This window comes from Apteryx rowi, unplaced genomic scaffold (assembly GCF_003343035.1).
Source record: "Apteryx rowi isolate R43461 unplaced genomic scaffold, aptRow1 scaffold_59, whole genome shotgun sequence".
NCBI classification, from domain to species: domain Eukaryota; kingdom Metazoa; phylum Chordata; class Aves; order Apterygiformes; family Apterygidae; genus Apteryx; species Apteryx rowi.
In genome coordinates this window covers 3,155,617-3,168,906 of record NW_020450860.1, presented here as the reverse complement: position 1 = coordinate 3,168,906, position 13,290 = coordinate 3,155,617, and positions in this window count along the sequence as shown.

Here is a 13,290-nt window from a genome sequence, read left to right as displayed (position 1 = left end):
ATAAAAAAATCATGGGCTCTTGTTTTCTGTTCAAAACCAGAAACTGTTCTGATTATCAAACTCTATCAATTAATGCCAGAGGAGTGATTGTCTCTGAAAAGAATTAAATAGATCCCTGGCAGTAGATAAACAGATGCAGCCTTGAGGTAGTGCATGTTGAGGTCACACCCTGCATATAGTAGTTTTACAACCCTCACCAGATCTAGTAACCTGGGGAAGAGAGTAAGTATTTCAGGATTCAGGAATTTTTTCTGASCTTGGATGCAGGCTAGTCACTAACCATAGCCTCATTAGGCTGTACAAAGATGGCCTGGAGGGCCCTATCGTACTCTATTTATTCTTAATTGACAAGCTTCCCTAAGGGCCTGTACAAACTGTGGAAGGGAGAGCAGGTTTCATTGGATGGTGGATGATACTGAGCATGCTGGCATCATGCCTGTGTTTGGGAGTCTACCCTTTCTCATCTGGACTCTACCACTTTCTGCCTGCTTAAGGGCAGGTCTGCCATTCAGAGGGACCTAGGCAAGGTGGAGAAATGGGCCACAGGAACTTATGAAATTCAGGGAGGACAGAGGCACTTGGAAAGGATGGCCCACTTTCAACAATACAGGCTGGGGACTGACTGGTGGAGGAGCTGAGCCTTTTTGAATAGGGCATGCTGATCACGGAGTCTGCATGAGGCAAGTGAATCATGGTACAAAACTGAGTTACCTGTGCTTTTAAGACCCATTATGTTGTAGTGTCCTCCATTAAATGGTCCTGACAAAATACATTATGAACGTGACCTGTGTAATATTACAGATGTGAGGTAGTACACATAACTTGACCTGGGGACTAGAGTACAGACATATCCTGTGTTAGTGAGGATAGGCCATATATTCATAGATACTATATCTTGAATGTTTACCCTCAATAAAAAATATATTTTTTTGTATATCTGTTGGTTATTCTGATCATAACCTTTGAAAGATGTCGATAAAAATGGTCTGAAAGTGTGGGGAGCTGTCTCGTCAGTACTGGCCCAGTTTTCTTCAGGCTTCGTATAACATTCTGAAAAACTGAACCTGATGGGAAGACAGCCAGGGCACCTATTCTTTCCCAAGGGAGCCTGCTGTAATGTAGGAGATTCAGCATAAGATGATACAGGGTGGTTTTTCTTGAAAGCTATACTTTATGGGAGGGTAGCTTTTCCTTATGTTTAGGTTTCTTTCTTAGTCTTGTCAGTACAAATACCTACCTGCATTTCCTTATACTGGATAATCTTTCATTTGAAAAAAGGAAAAATGTTTGTTGCAGATTCTCTAGCAAAGATGATGATTTTATATCTTGAGTAACTGCTCAATGAACTTATTGCCATGTGCAATTCTGCTTCTTGAATTATCATCTTGGAAACAGCCCAAAGTCTTTATATGTTTTGTGTACTAGCTCTACTGCAATTCAAAAGCAGTAGATGAATGAACTTTATATCTAGTAAGGTTTTTCTTTGGTAGCAACATGTAATCAGACATATTAGTTGCTTAATTCTGGCTATAATTTCTGAATTGGAGAAGCCTTTCCTGTGCATGAACAGAGGTCTTACCACTACATCAAGTTGCACCTTCGAACCAATTATTTCATTTATCTGCCCTTACTGAGCAGAAGAATCTGCCTTCTTAATTGAGGTTATACTGACCTACCAATTCTTTGTCACTTACAGCTAGTTTGCAAAAACAGTAAATTTTTTTTTTTTCTCCAGCCAGACTCTCTCCTATCTAGCCTAAGGGGAAATGGCAATTCCCTGTAACTAGTATGTCTGTTCTCTTGAGAGAAAAGCTATCCAGATCTTTCCGCCTAACACGCTAATGCATATTATGATACATTTAGCAACATTTAGGTTCTTTTTAACTACTGCAAAGGCCTTGAGATACAGACAGATGATTGCACTACCTAAGAATTTATAAACAGAATAGATCTCGAGACYGTATACATGTAGTGGTTGCTAATATTCTATAATCAAGAGGTTCCTTAGACTTCGTAGAAACTGTGGAACAGCCRCTAAGGAGACTTTCACTGGATTATTTCTTGCTTTCCTGTTATATTTCTTCTTATTTCCCCCCCCCCCTTTTCTTTAGCACTGGTAAATCAGCAGAGATGAAATAAGATTGTTTCTGTTTATTCATCCAAATAATTATTCCCTAACTTTCCATTTCTATTAGTTTTACTTATACCAGTCAAAGGTATACGTATATAGGTGTATACATATAAAGTGGCATTACACAAGCACAACACAAGGTTTAGTGAAATCTACAATATATTTATTGCTGGTGACAACTAGTATATGGGAGAGGGGAGGAGTCTTAAATTTAAGTTTTTTTGGATGGCTGTTAAATTATGTTTTATTTCATGAGCWTCTCTGATAGGAGAAATTGAGTAACAAACACAGAACCTACAAAATAACATTGTTCTGTGTTCTGAAAGTAAATTATTTCCAAATATTACTGTACTCTAGCTCTTGTTAGGGTATTCTGTATTCCTTATCTTTTTCTATATCATGTCCCATTTAACGTTTGAAAAGTTGGTAACTTCTGTCTAAGAAAGAAGACTGAGTTTGTTAAGAAAACTGAATAGCTGTGAATCTTTTGAAACTTAGTGAATAAGGGAAAGGGGTACAGGCTTGAGAACTTATGCAGTAAGTAGTTAAAAATAAATTAGTAAGAAGATGGTAGCCATGGCTCTTTAAAGATAGCAAGCTTGTCTTAGCTGGCTGTCTACAAGTTGGACAATTAAAATTCAAATGCAAGACATGAAATAAGAAAAAAAAACAGATGGCCCTTGGAAGAAGAAATACTTGGAAATAAGATGACTATTTATACATGTATTTATGCATGCATAAAGGATTCATAAAGGCCTTCTAAAATTGTAGGATTTTAATTTAAAAAGGATTGTAACTTGTAGAAAGGATAAAAGAAAAACAGGAATCTAAACTGTTCTAAAGGAGTGAATATAGTACTGAATTTTATAAGCAAGTACTGTGGAAATGAGAAACTATTTTACTAAACATCTGCAAGCCTATGTTTTGTTTGTTTTTCAGTTCTTTCATAGAATAAGCCTGATGCATTCATTCTGGGCCTTTGTTTCCTGAACATTTGATAAGAGATTGATCTGTTCTCTTGGCTGTGGAGATGCATTTGTAGTGGCAGACACAAACCTGATCAAAATAGTCTGAGAAACTAGCAGGGTATTCCAAGAAGATGATGGGGTCATGAAAATACTTACTATCTTGGTAAAATTATCTGATACTTGAGGCTGTGTTTTTAGATACGGGAAGCTGTATTTATGCATCCATCTGAAAAGGTATGTTTCCTCAGAGAATCTGAAGCTGCCCATTGAATCAAAATCATTATACATAGTTAATACTGATGACTGGTAGGCTGCATTTAGAAACTTATGTATGGCTTTAGGCATCTAAATTTGCTTATTTTATCCTGTATTTCAGAGATCAGTCAGTTTGTCAGAAAAAGGGAGACAGCGAACGGTGCAGGTCTTAGGAAATACAAGATGTTTATTCTCTGTGTTAATATGAATAGCACTGGTCTACTAAACTTTGTGGGAGTTGGGCCAGATATTAATTATTTTGTCTTGTCTAATCAAGCTCATTGTCAGAGAAATATACATTGTCTGCAAACTCCATGGAGATACAGTAAAAAAAGGGCAATGATCTATGATTACCCAAAGTCAACGTTTTCTCATCTGTTCTTGTTTTCTACACAGAAATATTCTCTAGCAGAATTTGAAAGGTTTTTTTTTGGTGTTTTTCAGGTGCTTAGCAACTGAGTCAGAACAGGAGCTGTGACCAGGAAAACCAGAATTCCTGAACGATTACATAGTCTACATGCAGTGGATATGTTGCTTCTGGGAAATACTAGATTTAGTGCAAATGTATTATGATCAATCAATCCAAACACAGTAGGTCAGTGCATCTCAAAAGAGTCAGATCTACTGCATGGACTCAGATCATCCATATCTAAATCCTTCAGAAATATAGGACTTACTGAGCATGTGTTGAATAGTATGCATACATATCTGGACCAAAATTTCCTGAACAAGAAATACCTAGAGAGTATAGATAGAAGACAAAATATCTGCCTTTCACCTCTCACCTCAGTTTCCTTACCTCACCTCTTTTTTAAACCAGTCTTAGGTTGTTCACTAGGTTTATTCTTATATGAAATACACTTATTCTACAAGCAACCTGAATAATACAGCAAAGGCGCTCTGTAAAATGCTACAAAAATGACACAGAAAAAAAGCAAATAATCTTGATATATGAACTGAGAGGCTGTATAACTAGCAAACTGTCCAGCACAAAGCTTTGGAGATTCCCTAGGAATCTGTTCTTGAGGCAATTTCTTGACCTCATAAAGTGGTGTGCAGGAGCAACAACCTTAAATAGAGTTCACTTCTGAAGATTTATAAAGTTTGATACAGATGTTGAGGATCTAAAATTATTTCCTACTGATTTTTTTTTTTTCATATCTAGCTCTACATATCTTCCATGTTTTACTAATTGCATTTCTGGAGTTATTAGTGTTTCTTGGTGATAACGGCAAACTATCCCCAAAAGGTTTTTCTACAGTAGAAGCATAGAAATAATAAAGAATACTCTATTTATAAGTTTAATTGTTTGAAATTGAAATTTCTGAATTTATTTTATAAACACTGTGTAGCTCAATTTCAATGTGGCTGGAAAGGAAAAGTTTGTAACATGGGAGTCCTGATGGAAAGGAGTAATAAGATTTTAAAAGTCATTAATTGCTAATGGAGATTGCAGCAATACTTGCCAATTTTACATATTCTAGAATGGAGATATTTTTAAAGGGAGAAGAGAGAGTTAAATGCAAATTGAAATGCAACTTTCAGGATTAGGGTTCAGAGAATTTTTGCAACTTGGAGAAAGCAAGAGACAAAGATTTAGGACTATAATGTTACTATTTAGAGCATGAACTTGTATAGCATATAGAAGTCTTCTTTCCATGGCAAGGGCTTACTTCATGATATAGAAAGCCTCACGTTAACTGAAATATTTACAGACCCTATCCAGGGCACTTTTTTTGCATAAGGATTTATGCAAAGGATTTAGCTTGAAGCTTTTTCTCAAACAAGTTTGCCGGGTAATTGCTGGGAAAAAAAAAAAAATTCAAATATTAGAGAAAATATTTTTTTTTTGAGAAGGAAGGTCTTTTGTCTCCAGTTCAATCTATTGCAGTAATCAAGTTTTTGGTTTTGACTGTTCTTCATGTAACTAAGACCATTTTGGAGTTAGTTCTAATACTAGAATTGTACTGTTTTGAAACAAAATGCATGTCTTATTTTTTAAGATGCATCAATTTGCATATGAGCTTCATAAACCAATGTTTTCTTTAATAGAAAAGTACTGCAAAGAATTTTATTTATCAGTAAATTATATATTTTATGAAGCAAGGAAAAATAAAAATGCTATGATTCAAACACAAATGAGTACTAGTTCAGGAATGTGTTAGGAAGTCAACACAAAGGTTCAAATCTCACAGGCCACAGTCTATTAAATACACTGTTAACAAAGAAAATTGCTTACACATCATCTAGGAATGTCCACCTTAAAATCATTTTTTAGACTTATTCTTTCTCAAACTTCTTTTCTTTATTTACTGTTTGAGGTATTCTCTAAATACAGCTCAGGTAAGAAGAAGAAAGTTTCACCTTTAAACCTGTTCAGTTTCATTTTTCATTTCACATGTACAGGAAATCCTGGTTCTAGCTGCTGAGTTGTACTCTGTGTGTGCTTAATGGCTTATCGTGACGGTCAAGGAAAAGAGAACTTTACATGATGTACATGGTAGAAGTTTGGGCTTGTTATCATGATTGAAAAATGAGATCTCCAGGTGTGGATGCATAGGCATAAATGAATTGTCATTCAGTGCATATAGCAGTATGCAGGGTGGAAGGAAAAGAGTGAAGCCTTAGGAGTAAACTGGGAATGCTCCAAGTAAATGATGATAGCTTGATGCTTTTTCTCAAACAAATGCAAAAACCCCCCAGAATCTTCTTCCCACTTACAGCAGAAATGAAAACAAAACAGTTTTGTTTTGTTTTCTTTTTTAAGAAAGATGGTGAAATATATCGGTATAGCGCAACATTAAAGCCAACCAAGAGGCTGGTGAGCCTTGGGTTAGGGAGGAACTTCTTACTGATATCAGTTACAACTGTGAGTGCTCAGTACTTCCAAGAGTTAGCCCCATGTACCTGTTATGATTTTTGTCAGTGAATTGATGCCATATTTCTTGCAAAATCCTGCAGATTATTTCAGTTCATATAATATCATTTCTTTATGCAAAATAATGGTCTGTGTCTACCTCCAGTGTTTTGTTAAGCTGTGTACTTCAAACAAATGCTTCCTTGGTAAATATTCTACAAGTGTTGTTTTTTCCTATTATTTTTCTTGTCTTTAGGCAAAATTACATTGACAAGTGCAAAACAGGAACTGAGTTTAAAAAGTTTAAAAAGGCTTCATGCTGGGTTCTGAGTTCAGGTCCTTTGAAAGGAACCTAGAGAGATTTTCTGAAATTCCTTGGAGTCCCTTCTCTGAAAATCAGACTCTTTTAAAGGATTAGATATCTGCCTAGGTCATTATCCTGCAAATGACATCCGTTGACAAAGCCTATGGGTTTTGAATGTTATGCCATACCAAACACCAAGTCTGAGCATTGCCTGTAGTGGTATAAAGTGTTTAAAATAAGTGTCTTAGAAAATTAGTTGAATTATGTAATAGTGTTGAATTTATGCAAATTAGTTGAATTATGGATAGTGTTACTGGGTAGTGTTAGATTATTTTGTACAGTATTTCACAAAGTGAAAGAGTGACTAAAATTCTAGTGTTTGAATTGGGGATTTAACTGGGAGACAGCCAGAATATATTTTATTAATCTGTGGATGAGATAGTCTCAACAAAATGTGTACTAATTATGGTTTCCAGACTGTTAGGTGTTTTCTATCTTCCCTCAACACCTCTGGCTTCTGTAGYTTCTTCCTGGAAATTGGAGTTTTTATTTAATTGGAGGTATTAATACTCTGCTACTGGTATTTGGATATATATGTCATACTTCAGGATGATGCTTTTTTCACTGCTTCCAGATCTACTGTTGGTACTTCCAACTGCTTTTGGAAGCTATCAGCCTTCCTAAAATTTATAATTACTGAACAGTTCATAGGTGTATCCTGCAAATTGCACATGAACATGCACAAATCTAAATATGCACAGTTCAGAATTATTTAGGGCATACATGTACTTGTCCTATTTCTCAGTCTTTCTCTTACCAATTTTTGTGTCTTATTCTCAAAGTCTGTGGAAACTAGCCCTTTAGTCATACCTTTGCTCTGTGGGATCTAGAATACTTGCTAATGGAAAATTAGTGGTTACTGTTATTACACTATACTTTTTTGTGTTAAAGAAAAAGATCTCTCTGATGAGAGATCTCACCCCTCATCTTGAACAATACTGCTCATTCTCTTCAGAACTTGTGTGGTTTTATTACTTTACCATGTATGTCCAGAATATGCTTTGTCATGAGAGTGTCACACTTAATGGAATGAGATTTAATCCTCCTTATATTTCAGGAACCTGCATACAGTCATTTACATCCTCTTAGTGTATTCCAAGCATACCATCCTAAGGGAGTTTAGTTTTATAACAATAAATCTACAAATGCTATAGAACGTGCAAACTGCAGTTGTATCACTCTTAGTGGCCATCAAATTGTAAGAGTACTGTGTGCTTTTCTATTTCTCTTTAGAGCATTACTAGTCATGGTGTTATCTAATGTTATGCAGAGGTACATAGTGCATTTTCTATCTGTCAGTTACACCAGATGAATACTTGTAATAGCTGCAGTATCTGACTTTCTAGAAATTGCCATTAAGGTCTTCACAAAAACATTGAGGTAGTTCCAAAACAACTAGCAAGACTGTGCAATAAAAATATAAGGCAAGAATCAGCCAGAGAAGGGAAGAAAAAAGCTCTGGAAAAGGCTTTGCTGCAAAACAAAAATGCTTTCAATGAAGTCTACTACCTCCTTCCTACTAGTTTCAGGAAAACTTTTTAGCAGTACATATGCCATAGGAATAATTGAATATCAGAATAAAAAGAAATGGAATAATGTGTCATCTGGATTTATACTTCTGATGTTTATAACAGTAGAAGCGGAAGTGTATTGCAGTCTTGAAGTGTAGATGTCTGAGTGTACCCTGAGTCAACGAACCAGTCTTATACATCAAAAAACATTAGGTTAATGGGAAGAGTTTACCCCGAATGTTAACAACAAAGAAATAAACTTGTATCTTCTCCAGATCTTATTTAGAGTTTAAATGGGGGAGAGTTTCAATTTCGCTTGCCTTACTTGGCCTTAATTGATTTGCTTGCTCTCCAAATTTCCTTTAAAAATAYGTATGCTTTGGCTTTGTATTTTCTGGAATGTTTGGGGGCAAGATATACTCACAACTGCATTGTAGGATAAATCACATAATAGATTAATGTGTAAGTGTCAATCCAAAAGAACTTTAGAATAAAAAAATGTAAAAGGGAAACATTTAAATAGCTCTTGGCAATTAGAGAGATCAAGAAAAGATTTACTTTTGAATAAGTATCCACAATAGTCAAGACTGTACAGAGAATATAAATTTTGTTTCACAAATAAATTTCACATTTCTACATCTTTTTAACTATGCAGAAGAAAAATGCAGGCAAATTCATGAAGCATTTGAGATTGGTGAAACTGCATTCACTGAGGGATCTGCATTTTCTGACATAGGATTTAAATCAAGTGGTAAATTTTGATACAGTTACCATCTCCAAGTTTGTGTTGTCCATCTACTACCCAAATAGAATAGATTTTTAATACGAGTTTCCTAGTGGAATTCCTTGTCTAGAGAACGTAACTCCTGAAATGAGGGACTAAGTATGGGGACCAAACTAGCTATTTCAATTGGTAGTGTTTTATACGTTTCCTCTGTGATACAAACTCTACACAAGTAGGTTCTGGGGTCAGCAACTGTTAGGAACTCCCTGGAAACTTATTGTTCACTGTTCCTTACATTAATAAGGAGCAAACTGGAGGTGGACCTGGAAAAGGGCAAAACCTGTATCGAAGGTTTTAGGGGATTGACTCATCTGTCTCATTGCTGAATCAATCTTATCCCTTTTTCCCCCCAACAAAATTCAATTAACTTTTACAAATTATTTAGCCACATTTAGGTTATTCAGTAAAGTTACTTAGATAGTTTTAATATTTGTATTTCAGCCTTTTTTGCTGGGAATGTAAAATACTGCGTCTTCATCATCAATCAGTCAAAGTCCAATGTAGTTTGTGATTTTCTATTTTACATTAAGAGATACCTTGTTAATTACAACTCATGTTGACTGAAGAATTTTAAGTACTAGCTGCAGTTTATATTTGGATTATGAATTGCCTCAAGAAAAGGTGAGGTATTCTATATAATTTAATAACAGCACATTTTTTGACCTAATGGGAACTAATTTAACAAAAACTTTTAGAATTGTAATACTGCTAGATAAATTACAATCTGCTAGTCTAACCCAGGGAGAAAGGAGTTCCTCTGAATGATGCTGCCAGAAGAGTTACTAGAGGATTTATGGCTTTGACAAAAGAATCTAATTCTCATCTGAGAAGCTATGTTAGAGAGGATGGCTAAGAATAAAACAGGATTAATTTGTAGACAGGAAAATTCTTGAGTATCCTAAAAAAATCAAAAAGATTGTCAATCCTTCAAGAACTTCCAGAACTGCTCTTAACATGATAGCAAAGATCTAGTCATCAAAACTGAGAAATGGGAACTTGAAGTCTTGACAAGTCAATCAAGATCATGCGAATGTCTTTTGCAAGTGATCCATGAAAAATAAAGACAGAAAGAAATGGAAGATGAAGAATGAGACTGCCTGGGCTAATTACTTGGCCAGTGTTGTCAATGCTGTTGTGAAAAGACAAAGTTCAGTGCAACTTAGCCACCCAGGTGTACTCAAATTCTTGGGTGAGTTTTGGAACCTGCAATAAACTTCATGTTGCTATGCCTACACTGGCATTCATTCCTGAACTACAGAGTTTAAAGCTGGTTTGGGTATGTATGCAGAAACTAGAATAAGAACAGGGAATAGTGTAAACAGCATCTCTAGATTGTAAGTTGTTTATGTCAGGATTTGTCTTCTCAAGTATTTTGGCCATTCCAGTTGTATTGTCAGCACTTCTGCACGTAGATGAGTTACCTAGCATGTATATACTCTGCTTCATTTGAGCTGGGACAATGTATGACATCCTCTCTCCTTGAAATAGCCTGTCCTTCACCATCAATCAAGTAATATGTATCAGTCCCCTCTGGTTGCTCTTGAATTGCTTTAGGCTGGTTTAATATTAAATTTTACTATGATTTCTTACTTCATTTTTTCCATTGACTTTAATTAAACTTCTAAGCCTTGTGGATTAGGATATATTTTATTAAAAATAATAAATGGACAGCTCTTACATATCTGCTTGTAGTCTCTGATAGATTAATCAAGTCCAAAGACTCTAAAGATAGAATATGGATGGATGATAGATGGTAAATCTGAGTACCTAAGAATTTATGATATGGATTTCAAATGCAAGTTGCTATTTTTTTTTAAAGAAAATACTGTGCAGAAATTCAATCGTTTTTGCATGCTGCATTGTTAAAAGCAGTTTCTGTTGTCATGTATTGTTCCTGTTAGTTTCCTGTTTTTATATTCCATGTTCACTCCCCAGGATCTACTCGTTTMAAAATAATTGTCTCCAAATGTGTGTGTCAGTTACAAATTCTTTAACTGAAACATACAGTGGTGATGGGCATTATTACTCCTATCATATTAGCAATCAAACTGCTTGTTTGTATAAAAGTAGAAGGAGGAAGCAAATGAGGAGATCTGATAAACTGGCCAACATCTATATACCTTTCTTTTTTTTGAATGAAAATCATAAATGTGTGTGTTGAGTGGTGAAACAGCATGTATGCAAGAATTTAGCTGTTTGCTGAAAATAAGAAAGAAATTCATTAAGTACACCAATTCATAAACAAGGAGCCAGCATGACCAAGCAAGCTGGAGTGAGACCTTTTTGAAAAATCATAGCCATCATACATCAAATTTAATAATCATGTTTGGGTAAGATAGGAATTTATTTACAATAGCACAAAACTTTCCATAGGAACTTGGCATTTTGACCATAGATGTTGAATAATTTAGAAGACTTGACAATGTTGCCCACACCAGTAAAGTAAGACAATTTCTATTATATAAATAATGTGGTTCAGTAAGTTTGGTGTTACTTCATCCTCTTCACAGTTTACCTCACTGAAGGAATAATCTTACCTTTTCACTAATGGAGAGTGAATAAAGCTATGTTGTACTGCTGGAAGTTAAGCAAAACTCGAGTTTATTCTAAATGTGAAAAGACACATGCACTTCACCTTCTCCCCTTTCAGTTTCTTGCATTATACAAACGGGAGTTGAAAAGGAGAAATTGTTTTATTTGATAATAATAACTATCTTTTGAGTTGCTTGGGGATTTTTTCATATTGTTAATATGATTAATTATGTTAATGCAATTAATTATGTTAATACAATTAATAATGCATTGGCTAAGCATAAATTAATAATATTAGCTATTAAAATACTATACACCAAATTGTTTCCTAATTTAATTATTGTAGACTGTGATCTTGCAGATAAAGCRTACTAAAATCTGATTGCTTCCTTTTTTTAGCATCCTTACATTTTTCTCCATAGTTTAYGACAACTATAATGCATATTTAACAATATAAATGTTATACAGATGTAATTTACATGCCACTGTTAATTATTTGATCAGTTAATTAGCAATTTTAATGGTCATTACTGAAATACTCAGTTAAGGTTTCTGCTGTTACTTGTAATAGTTGATCAGTTTTTCTGGAATGTACACAAAATGATAGAACACATTTATTTTATTTACCTGCTCGTCAGTTTTGTTTGATTTTTTTTTTTTTTTNTTTTTTTTTTTTTTTTTTTTTTTTTTTTTTTTTTTTTTTAGGCATACGTATAATGAGCTCTTGTGAGACAAATTTGAAAGGAATTAAGGAATGGGAGGCTGTGCTAAAGACAGCAGCAACTATTAAAAGGGATAAGCTAGAGAAAATATAATTTCCCACTGCTCACAAAATCCATTTCATTCAGAAATTCAGTCCAATAAGACTAAACTAGCCTTTCTGTAAAATCCAGGGAATTTAGATTTCTCATTAGCTCATAAAAATTGCTCTAGATTTTATGCCACAGCTAAATTTTGTTAAGTAAATGTTTATATGCTTGTTAACATTGTATACCTGCACTTACGTGATGCAAAATTACACCAACAAAAGAGAAGATGATTTTAAATGTGTCTGCTTAATTTCAATAATTGGTGGGCCAGATCCAGACCTCTTTTTTTTTCAGTGGGGTTGTTCAGCTGAATAGAGAACTGGATTTTGTATGATCTGATTGATGCACCCTGAGGGAAAACRTGGGTAATAGCCCTTTTTTCCATACCAGTGTTCTGCAGAAAAAATGTATGGATGCTTATAAAGCATGGCCATGAGGAAATGTTAATCATTTTAGATCTAGTACAGAGTTTGCACAGTGTGAATTAAAGAGTGCCAAGGCCACAAATCGAATCTATAGCAGAAGCAGTGAATAGCTTGAATAACTGTCCTTCCAGTGAATAAAAGAGACTTCTGTGAGAAAGGGGGGCATTTACATAACTGAAGATTGTATCAAAATCTACATTAAGAATGCTTTTTTTTTTTTTTTTAACTGTGAATGTGTGACATTCAGTGTTTGTCAGACCTTTACCTGATCTAAACAGAGTGCTTAGACTAGAAGAGGTTAAGCAATAGCCTGTTGACCACTAGACRAAAACCAGCTCATGACAAGGGAAGCCCAGACGAGTCCTGAGACCATGCACTGTGTCAGGTCATTGCAAAGTCTATTGCCATCTACCAATAACAGCAAAAATCATATTTACTAGGCTATATAGCTGGACTCAAGCCAAATACCRGTCTGAGTAATCTGAGTAACATTGAAGGCAGTCCTAAGAGCATGGCGCTCCTTTAAAATGGTTTTCCAGTACAAATGGCAGTACCTGCCGTTATGGTGCAGTTTTCCAGGATGTAAAAGGAAAGTGCATATGTCCAAATTAGGAGTTTATAACAGGCTTCCTCATGAAAAAGGTATTTTCTGGT